General features: G+C 34.9%; 1 long non-coding RNA gene across 1 annotated transcript; it reads right to left on the reverse strand.

Annotated features, from left to right (window-relative positions):
- Nucleotides 1-1,996: 1,996 nt before the first annotated feature.
- Nucleotides 1,997-7,775, reverse strand: LOC114077662. Its single transcript, XR_003579014.1, has 2 exons — nucleotides 5,012-7,775; nucleotides 1,997-2,203 (listed from the first exon to the last, which is right to left on the reverse strand). It is a non-coding gene; the product is annotated as an uncharacterized LOC114077662 (long non-coding RNA).
- Nucleotides 7,776-11,658: the final 3,883 nt, after the last annotated feature.

The following is an 11,658-nucleotide window of genomic DNA, read 5'->3' on the forward strand; positions in this document are numbered from 1 at the left end:
TATATATAACCTCTGCATGACAGACTAAGGAAACCTCCTCCCCCATGGACCAACATCCACACAAATTTTGTAAGGGAAATCAAACTGAAAGCAAAGGATCTTCTATGCTTATCATTTCTTGACCCCTCTGCTTTCAAAATAGTTGATACAAATGCTTCTGACATAGGTTATGGTGGGATCTTAAAGCAAAGACAAAATGAAAAGGAACATATCATTACATTTTGCATCTAAGCATTGGAATAAAGCCCGCCAAAATTATTCTACTATTAAAAAGGAATTTTTTGTAATTGTTTTATGCATCTCAAAATTTCAATCTGATGTACTAAATCAAATTTTTTTACTACGCATTGATTGTAAAGCTGCAGAATCAGTTTTGCAAAAGGATGTTCAAAACCTTGCTTCTAAGCATATATTTGCTAGATGAAAAACTATTTTATCTATTTATGATTTTGAAATACAGTATATCAAAGTGAGCTCAAACTATATAATTCACACACCCCAAAAATCGCTGAAGCAGGATTTTATCAAGAATTTGATCAGGAAATTTATCAGCAAATTGTATGGACCGTTGGATAGGGACAATAGTGTCTTGTTGTATATTGTGCCCAAGGAACCTTATATTAATTTGAAAAATACTATACTTAGTTTTGGACAAAACTAAGTCGTTATCTTTAATAATATTAAAGAAAACTTTCAGATTCTTGAAGCGTTGGTCAATGCTTGTAGAGAATACTCAAACATCATCATTGAAGACTATGATAAATTTTGAGAAGGGATTGAAGATATCATTCATTATTTTTTGAAATTCCGAAGGAAAGTTCTTAAGTCCAAATTGCATAACATTCCACTCATACTTGACAAAAGGTACCGTAAAAGCAAATTTTACTACGCATTGATTATAATCTTGCTTCTAAGCATATATTTGCTAGATGGCAAGCGATTTTTATCTATTTTTGATTTTGATATAGAGTATATCAAGGAGAGCTCACACAGTATCCCAGACTTTCTTACTTGAGAATTCTTGCAGGGTAGGTGATTATATCTAGAAAAAAGAAAATGAAATTATTGGAACTAAGCACACAGGATGAGATTGAAGCATTGGAACTAAGCACGCCTGATGAGATTGCAGCATCGGCTTAGCATCAGCTTTCCAAGAACCCTTTAATTTTTTTTTTCTCAACAACATACAAATTCAATTGTCAAAAAGAAACCCTCAACTACTACAACTGGGTCAAACCAGCCAAGATACCAAATGGCCTTTGATAGACAACCATGGGAGTCCCTTGTGTCCACCTGGTTTGTAAAATGAAAATTTATGCGCAACTATCCATGGGACATGAAATCTATAGGAAAACTGAAAGAGCATAGGAACATAATGTTAATTTGAGAAACTTTGAGGATGTCATGGGTGACTTCATTTTTGTTATGTCAAAGTGCCAGGAAATTCTCTTAAAAATTGTTATCATCTTCATCTTTAGAATATGACTTATTTTCTACTTGATTTTGGGCGCTGGGAATTTCGGCCTTAATTTGATGTAGGATTTTCTCAATTTGTTGAATGATGTCTCCCCTACTACTTGAGTCGCTGTGAGACTGCAATTGATTTTTGTTGTAAAAATTAGACCACCTGGTCCTCGAACAAATCTCCTCTTCACCTAATGTCCCCAAAAATAATCCCTTAGACAATGGCGAAGAACAAGCTGATTTTCTTAACTTTCTCTCGAGAATCTCTATTCATAGATGGAATATGAGAGTGACCCTTGTAGTTAACAAATACTATGTCACAGATATCTGTCACATCCCGAGAGCGCATCTAGTAAACATGTCACTCTCGAAATGCGACAAGGCGTATTTGACCTCTCGGAGGTCTTGTACAAGACCTATGACATCGTTCATTGCATACATGTATGAAAAGTAGTGCGGAACTAAAACTTTTCACACGAATAATATCTCATAATATCTTTCATATAAAACCATAGGAAAATACTAAGTCTCAACATACGCTAATCTTAGACTCAAGAATACTTGGGACACGACCCATACAATCAAAATAAAGAAGAACTTAGTCTATTACAATACTTTGAATAAAAGAAGTCTAAAGATAGTAATGTCCCCGAGTCAAGTAAGGACATACTTCAACTTTGCCTGAAAAAGTCTAGATTCCAAGCCTTGCTTCAAGACACCTCTTATGTTCCACCTACACCTTTTGAAATAGACAAAATGTATGGAATTAGTACAATGTATGTACTAAGTATAACAATAACATAATACATAAAATCATGAGAAATGGACATTCACGAGAAACATACTCTTTTTGATTAAAACTTCATATTATAACTATATAAGAATCACATTTAAATACCACACATCATATTTAGAATAAAGTACAAGTCATCTCTAAATTAGATGCATTTACAATAACATTACAGTAAGCATTACAGGGACTTCACTTTAACATCATATAAAACTCACACATGACAATATAGCATCAAGCATACATCAAAACACATAGACATGAGATCCTCCTACTAAAGGTAATTCCAAGGCTCACTTAAGTGATTTATGAAGCGACCACCCATACAATCCCTTCACACACACCAAAGAGATCCTTTAGACTATCTAAGATAAGGTAATTCTCATTTCACATAATAGAATATAATATGACATTCTCCTCCCAAAGGTTATCAAAAGACTTACTTAAGTAATACAAGAAGAGACCGCCCATACACCCTCTTCAAGCTTATCTAAATAATCCTTAAAGACTACCTATGTTTAGATCATGTCTACTTTATCAATTTATTTTCCCTATCTAAAGTTGTTCTTTAGTCTTCCCTGAGTAAGACATGAAGATACCATTCCAATACCCCCTTACACCTTAACTAAGCAATCCTTAAACTACTCTAGGTAAGTACTTATTCATTAACATACTTTCTAACTTCCGTCTTTATCTTCATTAATTCATCAAGAGACATTTAACATTCAAGGACATTCAAATAATAGTGTTGGAGAAGACCTAGGGACTAACACAGTAACATCTTGAAAGCCTAATCGTGCAGTGTCTAGATAGCACCCCATACCACTACCTTAACTCCATAGAACTTCTCCAACACTTGTAGGTATCCTATATGATAATACTAGGCAATAAACAACATAGAGAATACTAGTAATGCATGGAATATAGAGTCATGAACCTACTCTGTTGGAGGGTATTCACTTGCCAATGGTAGAACTAGGACACATCCCATGTAGGCGCATGGTTAAGGACTATGAAGGGTTTCTTTGTTATCTAATGTCATCTTATTTAGAGAAACTCCCCTAACATATTTCATTATATGCTAGACTTTGTTCTCATAGAGTATTTCAATAAGGAGCATATGGATAGGTACCATAACTTGTTCACAATCCAATCACATTATACCTTACCAAAAAGGGTCCACTAAGGCTACCTGCAATGGTCAAGAGGATAGCTCAATGACTTTCCTAAGAATGATTTCATGCCGTTCCAGCCAATCAAACCTAAGTCCACAATTCACATAAGAAGGATACCATTATGGCTTTCAACATCAAGGATATCATAACCTTCCATCTAGGTTGAAGGTTCCCCATAAAAGACCTTCTTAACTATGTTCAAGGTCACATGTCAGTCATACATACAAGACTAAGAAGGTTTAGCATATTAAGTCAAGAACTAATATTTACATTGTACATGTATCAAGTAAGGGACACAAGTCTATCAAAATAAGACATACATATACGTCACCATATCACATATATCATATCATTCAAGAAGTACATAGGAATAAACAATGTCATTTATAGGTCACCCTATTCCCTACTATTTTATCATCCATCTAAATTATCAGAAGTCTCATATAATCCATCAAGTATCATCATACTTCAACATCAAGTAATACACATAATGACTTCACTATAGCCTACTAAAGATACACATGATCAACTTAAAGAACTCATGCTTTGACGCCATATATATACCGCACTCATCAACACTCTCACAATACTAACATATTCAAGTTACAACATGATAAATCCATAATACATAAAGTAATGATGACGAGGCCACAATGTTTCACAATTCATAATGTAATGTTGACGAGGCAACATAATTCATAGGTATAGCACATAATCACCACCACCATAAGTGGACCATACCAAACATCATCATCATCTAAGAACTATACTACACAATATAGAGAAAGTTAGGTCAACATACCTCCATTCCAATCTCACAACTCCAATCCATAGCTAAATCATCCAACACAATACTCAAAGACCCTTACCAATGGCCATGATCACTAATTCAATCCAATAATCATAATATTCTATGAATCAAAGATAATACTATTTTAAACATTTTCTACTAAAGTTTTCAGAAAATATTATATTATGAATTTTTTTATAGTTTTCGAGTCGCCACTTAATTTTTAAAGAAAAATCAAGCAAACTATTGTTTTCAAAAGATTTAAACAGAAAAATCATTTTGAAAACTTTTAAAGGAGTTCATGGATTCTTATTATAATCTAAAGTTCCTTTGAAAATTATCTTATTGTCTAAGCGAGAATTATTTGAAGTTGTTTAAAAAAGGAAATATTTAATTTTACTATTTAAGTAGAAATTGGTCTGCAAATTTCATTTATTCTTTTATAATCCGTTTGAAATTAACTTTAAATCGATAAAACATTTACGACATTTGCGGTGATTTGGATTCTTCAACTTTAAGCTATCGACAAATAAAAGAAGATAAGCAAACATAAAATAAGAGAGGGGGAGAGAGAGAGAAGGAGAGAGAGTTGGGTTTGACCCAAACCCGGTTTCTGTCCGCCTGGACCGGTGTTTGGGCCCATTTTTGTTTTGGGCCTTTAGACCCATTTTCTTTGTATCTGTCCTAGACTAAACATGCAATAATAATAGAAAATAAAAGACGATAAGGGCTTAGGCTCAAAGATAACAAAAAAAATAAAAAGGGACGACATAAAATGGGACTCGTGGTCACCTTCTTTATTTCTTCTATAGTTCTACCCTTCGTTTCGCGACCTGTACGTCATGTTTTGAGAGGGCTGACCATCTCGATAAAGGAAGTTTCAAACCTTTATGGATATCTTCGATATGCAAAGAGAAAGGATGAGTCCTTACAGAACTCAACTTGATTTCACATGCAAAGAAAAAAAAGGAGATTAAATTTGACCTCAACTAGTAATTAAGTGAAATGCTAACGAACTGTAATAATTTATGTCTACCAATATGGTACAAGGTCATATTACAGGACAAAATAATCAAAGTGGTCAATACCCAAATTATGTATAGAGAAACAAAAAAAAATTTAAAAAAATAACAAACAATAAAAATAAATGAAGGGCCCACTTCAAATCAAGTATCTCAAAGATGGAAAATGAACTATTCCTAAACAGATTGGAGTAAAGCAAACAAAACAGAGACGGTGTAGACTTATTCCATATAATTTTTATAAATAAACGCCAATAGAGACGACCAATAAAATGCAATGCATCAGGTAATACAACTAAGGATATTTAAAAATAAAGAAAAAAAATGAAAGGGCAGGCCTAAAAATTACATGTCCGTCTACTACTCCGAACACCAAGGGAACTGCAATTAGCCAAAAGCAAATTCTAAACTGAGAACCACTCGCTATCGCCATCAACACCAAATCAAGATGTTTATGGATTTGAAATAACATCAGCTCATAAGAGGCGAGATGGTAGATAGTAATAAATGGGAGCAAATTACGATCTGGAAAATTGTAGGGGACTGTGCCTTATCGACTCGATGGCAAATTTATAAGCATTTTTTATCAAAATTAAGGTAAAAGGGGGGGGGGGGGGGAATAAACTATTTCATGAACTTCCATTAGGATCACAAACAGATTCTTAAAGCAATCCTAAGTTTAAAATCGATATACTTCGATAACAAAGTTATTCTCCTAGATTTCAGTCAGCAGAGTGTTTGAAAGAAAAAGGAACCCAGATTTTATGGCATTCATTCTATAGAGGAGCAAAATGATATATATGATTTTTAGTGCAAAACATGATATATTTTCAATAAACCAAATTTAAATTTTCTAGAAACCACGAAATCAAACAGACGAATCAGAAATGTGATACATGGGATTCAAAGCAATCGCTAACACGACACATGAATAAACGCTAAATAACACTAACTTGACACAACATAAAAAGACAAGCGAACAGGCAATCCAAACTTCATTAATGAGAGAAATATGCTACCAAAGAGCTAAGTTGGAGAGAATAGTTAAAAGAGAACGAAATTGAAACTAAGAATACAACAACTATAAATGCTAAAAGATATAAAACAACACCATTTTCCTTCCACAAAAATCTGCTACCTCGAAACAATTAAACAACCAGAAGCTGCAATCATAGAAGTCCATAGATCAAAAGAAAGGAAAAATAATATTTTTTCCAGAAACTAGTGATGGTCATAAACCTAAACATGCTTCAAAGTAATACTAAACCCCACAGAGAGACTTGTATCCGTGAGGGACCCAAATATGCGACTGTCTAATGCATTTCCGCACTTTCCAAGCACATTGCAGAGACAAGAATGCTCTTCCATTAAACACTGAAAAACAACACATTTTTTTTTAAAAAAAATGCAATGAGACAAGATGGAGACACTACCGAAAGTACCAAGAACGCTGGGAGTACCTATAGCAAATGATGAACAACGGGAACAAGAGAAATACTAACAGCTACTCAAACGAGCATAAATAAAAAAAATATATATAAAAAATCAACAGTAGACTGAGATAAATAACCGAAAGAAAAGGATAGAAAAAAAAACAGCTCCAACAATATTAATAATACAATAGCATGCTTATCAACAAAGGATTATCATTTGGCCATGTATGTTAAAATAATAACTCTGTATCCCATTAATAAATCGAACAAAAATCAAACTAATGTCACACAATCAAATAGAGAACTTCAAACGATCGAATAGGATGCAAAAGGGAACTAGCAAGGGATAAGTAAGTTAACCTTTTCGAGGCAGGAACTAGGACAACGACGAGCTGAATAGGGCAACAACTATCACACCAAACGCAAAATGGACGGTAATCGAGGAACCTAGACAGCAACTTAAACACACCCCAAGCTAAAGATCGGGATTTAACTCTTCCTTCTTTTCGAAAGGTATTCTGGTATGCCTTTTGGTTATTTACCTGTGTAATTTCTATGCTTGAGATAAAAAAAATCTCCAAGAAGAACCCCCCCCCCCCAACTGAATGGAAAAGATTACTTATAGTTGAAAAATTAGGGTTTTGGGATTGGAGGGAAAAGGGTAGAAAAGGCATTCCCCAGGATTCAAAATTCAAAATTCTCTGCACCTAAAGAACCGCTCTGATGAATAAAATGAATTTCTTGGCCAAAATTTGAAATGATGAAAGGGACATGGATGGCCATAATTAATCCTCCGTCCTCGCGGCTTGACGTGGCATCATCTTGTGCAAGCAAGAACGATTTGGCGTGGCTTTATCCAGCAAAAAAAAAAGAACTGGAATTGTAGAGAATCGTACGGAGGCAGTACCAGGCTGAAGATGCATCTATTCCGTGAAGATATTGGATCGAGCAAATGTCTTTTTGCTGCAGTTGCCGTTGTCGTTTCGACCGGGCGTGAAGACGCCGTGAAGACGACCATTTGAAGAGGTAGACCTTGATGTTGCGTTCTATGTTGGTGGAAATCAAAGGAAAACTTTATATGGCCGGGTCAACAGGTATGCGTTGGAGAATTGGGCTGAGAATTGACTTATTTACTTAATTTTGATTTAAAAAAAAACATTGGCTTGGGCTAGCTTAAATTCGTTAGGGAGGCCAAATTTGGTCTTTTTGCAACCAAATATTAATTTAACAAATTTGGAATTGAATGGGGAAATGGTTAACATTAAACTTGATGAATTAGTTTAATTAACGAGCTTCTTAATTTCAACAAAAGAAGTAATCGATTTAACTATAAATAACTAATCCAAGAAATGAAATTATTATATAACTAAATTATTAGTAAAATATTTAAACAAAGTAAAATCTTTTTGAGATGATTTTCGAATAAATCTAAAATATATTATTTGCATAGATAATTATGTAAATCATATATATTAACTAAAAGTTATAAAAGATAAGACTAATGTGAAAAAAAATTAGAAAAAACTTTAAACCTTATAAAACTAATTATTTCAAAACCGTTTAGAATTAAGAAATTCGCTAATTAATTTATATTGTCGAGGTCGAAATTGGGTGTCAACAAATGTCCCTTGTTTGAATTTGATTTATGAAAAGAATTCGAGGAAAATGAAATTAAGTAATACAATTTTGATCGACCCACATATTTGTCTCTAGGAAAGGATTCGGGTACGTACTTTAGGAATTATGGCAGAACCCTTGAAATGGGTTTCCTACATATCTCAGGCTATATGAGAATTCAGTCCACCTATAGTTCGATACGCTATATTTAATGCACGATTTTGAAAGAATTCAAAAGTCATCTCGATACCGGACTATGAAGGGATTGAGATGCTCGGAAATGGTATTTAAGAGTGAATGTTGGAACACAACCAAGTTTGCAACATTGAGCCCGCCTACAGATCATTGAACCTTAGGAATCAGGCTGCTTGTAGTTCGACTCAACTGGTGGAAGAGAAAATCTGTTATGCTAGATAACCTTTGGCTATGGACAAGTGACAAATTAAATCGAGTATGAAAAAGAGGCTTGTAACCTCTTATCCATGAATGTAGTGCACTTCACACCCATAATTAAGAACTAACATGGACATAATTTCCAAAGCTCTTGGTGTATCGTCACTCAGATTGGAAACTTACTTCCGGCAGGTACAGAAATATCCAGATGCGAGATCGAAACTAATAAAACTCAAAGTAAAAACCCACATGCCTTTTGATAGGGGTATGGTTTGATTGTGATGGAAGTCACCCCTCCGCTCGCGTCCTAAGAGTTTGACAATCCTCTTGGACTATGTCCCAGTTCGCTGTTAAGAAATAGTTCCATGTTGTGCTGCATCCTTTTTGATGTCGTCCGCACCATTTTTTTTTTTGGAGAATTCACCTTTTCGGATGATCTTGACACAGACTGAGATAAAACTCGTCAGTATAAAAATGTGATTCAAATGGGATATAGTGTCTTTTACCGTTTTGATACTTAATTGCTCTCCTTCAGCATTTGACGTCAACTCGATTGGGCTTGACGTAAAGCAAATAAAGCTCATGTCTTATGTTTGCAATATAATATTCCATGTACTCCTCATGTGATGTTGAAATAAATAAAAGCTGATGCATTGTTGATATTTTCTCTTGATGTCGTCTTCGATGCTCTTCCAGATGTTTATTTTTATCAAAATAAAAGGATGCAGTTAATACCGATGGATAATTATTTCTCTAGAGATGCGCGATTCCTTCTCTAACAGTGCATGATTTCTTGAGGGGCATGAATATCTTCCCGCGATGCGTGATTTCTTGCGAGGCATGAATATTTTCTCGCGATGCATAAATTTCTGTGAGGCATGAATATCTTCTCGCGATGCATAAGTATTAACTCGCGATGCATGAATGTTGACTCGCGATGCATGATCTTCCGCGATGTATGAATATTGACTCGCGATGCATGATCTTCCGCGAAGTATGAATATTGACTCACTATGCATGATCTTCTGTTGGACATTAATATCTTCCTGTGATGCATTAATTTCTTTGAGGCATGATTATCTTCTCGTGATGCATAACTTTCTGCGAGGCATGAATATCTTCTCGTGATGAATAATTTTCTGTGAGGCATGAATATCTTCTCGCGATGCATGAATATTAACTCACGATGGATGATCTTCCACGATGCATGAGTATTAACTCGCGATGGGTGATCTTTTGCGATGCATGAATATTGATTCGCGATGCATGATCTTTCGTGATGCATTAATATTGACTCGCGATGCATGATGTTTCGCGATGCATAAATATTGACTCGCGATGTATGATCTTCCGCGATGCATGAGTATTACCTCGCAATGCATGATCTTTCGCGATGCATGAATATTGACTCCCGATGCATGATCTTTTGTGATGCATGAATATTAAATCTTGATGCCATCCTTGGTACCAAATGAAGATAATGCTTCAGTCAATCAACATAGTTATCTTCTGGGTGCCTTCTGGGTAATGATATTGTCCCGACCGACAATACAATAAAATGACCCTTCAGGTAGTTTATCATCAAGACTGACAATACAAATAAAATGAAATCTCTTGGCGGCATATCATCTCAATCGACAATATAACTAAATGACCCTTCAGGTGGTGTATCATCTTAACCAACAATATAAATAAATGACCCTTCGGGTAGTAGTAATATCAAATCTGATATTAATGCAGATGACGTCCTTTACGAAAATCGTGACCTCTTTCTTGTTATTTTTTTGCTCGATTCGTCTTTGAATCTAGCTGGACGTCTTTAGACTTCATGTTGTTGGAAATTGACTGAAATAAACCCCCATATTCCCAAGCTCCCAGTATATGCAATATAAAATAATTCCTACATCTAAAGGAACACCTTTAATTTTGGGAGAGGTTTCTCCGTCCTTGACTTCTTCATATTCATTCAATCAGAGGAATTTGCTGATTTCAAGGCAAAGTTATAAACCTGCGTCCATAAAAAAGTTTGTTAGTTTTTAAAACGAACTGATCTGTGTCAATTTCATCAGTTGTTTGCTCCTTGTTTTACTATATTCAGTTGATTTCCTGATCTCCCACGTCTTGATGGATAAGACAAAATATTTTATGCTAAAACAAATCAAACATAAAAGGAAAATTTTTAAGAAAATTTTTTTTTAGAAAAGAAGTATGTTGAGAAAAAGGGTCACTGCCAAGTCTCATGCCACGTCAGGGTTAACGAACTTCTTCGAGTGTGATGCTTTGAGGTATATCTGATTATTCGATGGGGATTATTAAAAGTCATCCTAGACTGTTGACAAACTATAGTTGATCCTCAAACTGTGCCAGTTAACTGTCTCAGCTTCATCTTTATCTTCCGGTGAGTAAGTCACAGAATTTTTGAGATTCTCTCAAACATCCTGTCCCGGTTTCAGATCTCAAAATATCTTCAATTTTGGCTTGTTGAGAAAAAATCTTCTTTTAGAGAATTTTTGAGTCCCTCTCAAAAATTCTGTCCAGTTTCTATTGTAAAGAAGAATAGAAATCTCACGGGAGATATGACCGAACTCTTGTGGCGCCTACGTATCCCGTTGAGGCAGGAATGAGGTCAAACGTAGTTCCCCCTCGAAAGTTGACGATAATAAGAAATTTACAAGAAACCGACCGAGGCCGACATAGGACGCCTACGTATATTTTTCTTGAGAATTCAGGTCGAACATAGTGCAAATACAATGAAATATTAAAAGGGGCAAATGGGATGACCGAGGCCGACATAGGCCGCCTACGTATTCTCATTTTTGAGAATTCAAGTCAGACGTAGTTCATTACAAGAGGGATTAGACTCTAAACAAAGCAAATACAAGCAGAAACAAAATGCATACAAGGAAATGGCAGAAATACAAACTAAGTTTCATACGTAGTATATCTTGACAACATCTAAGTTGATCAGTTTCGT

The sequence above is a fragment of the Solanum pennellii genome, chromosome 6, assembly GCF_001406875.1.
Source record: "Solanum pennellii chromosome 6, SPENNV200".
Lineage (NCBI taxonomy): Eukaryota > Viridiplantae > Streptophyta > Magnoliopsida > Solanales > Solanaceae > Solanum > Solanum pennellii.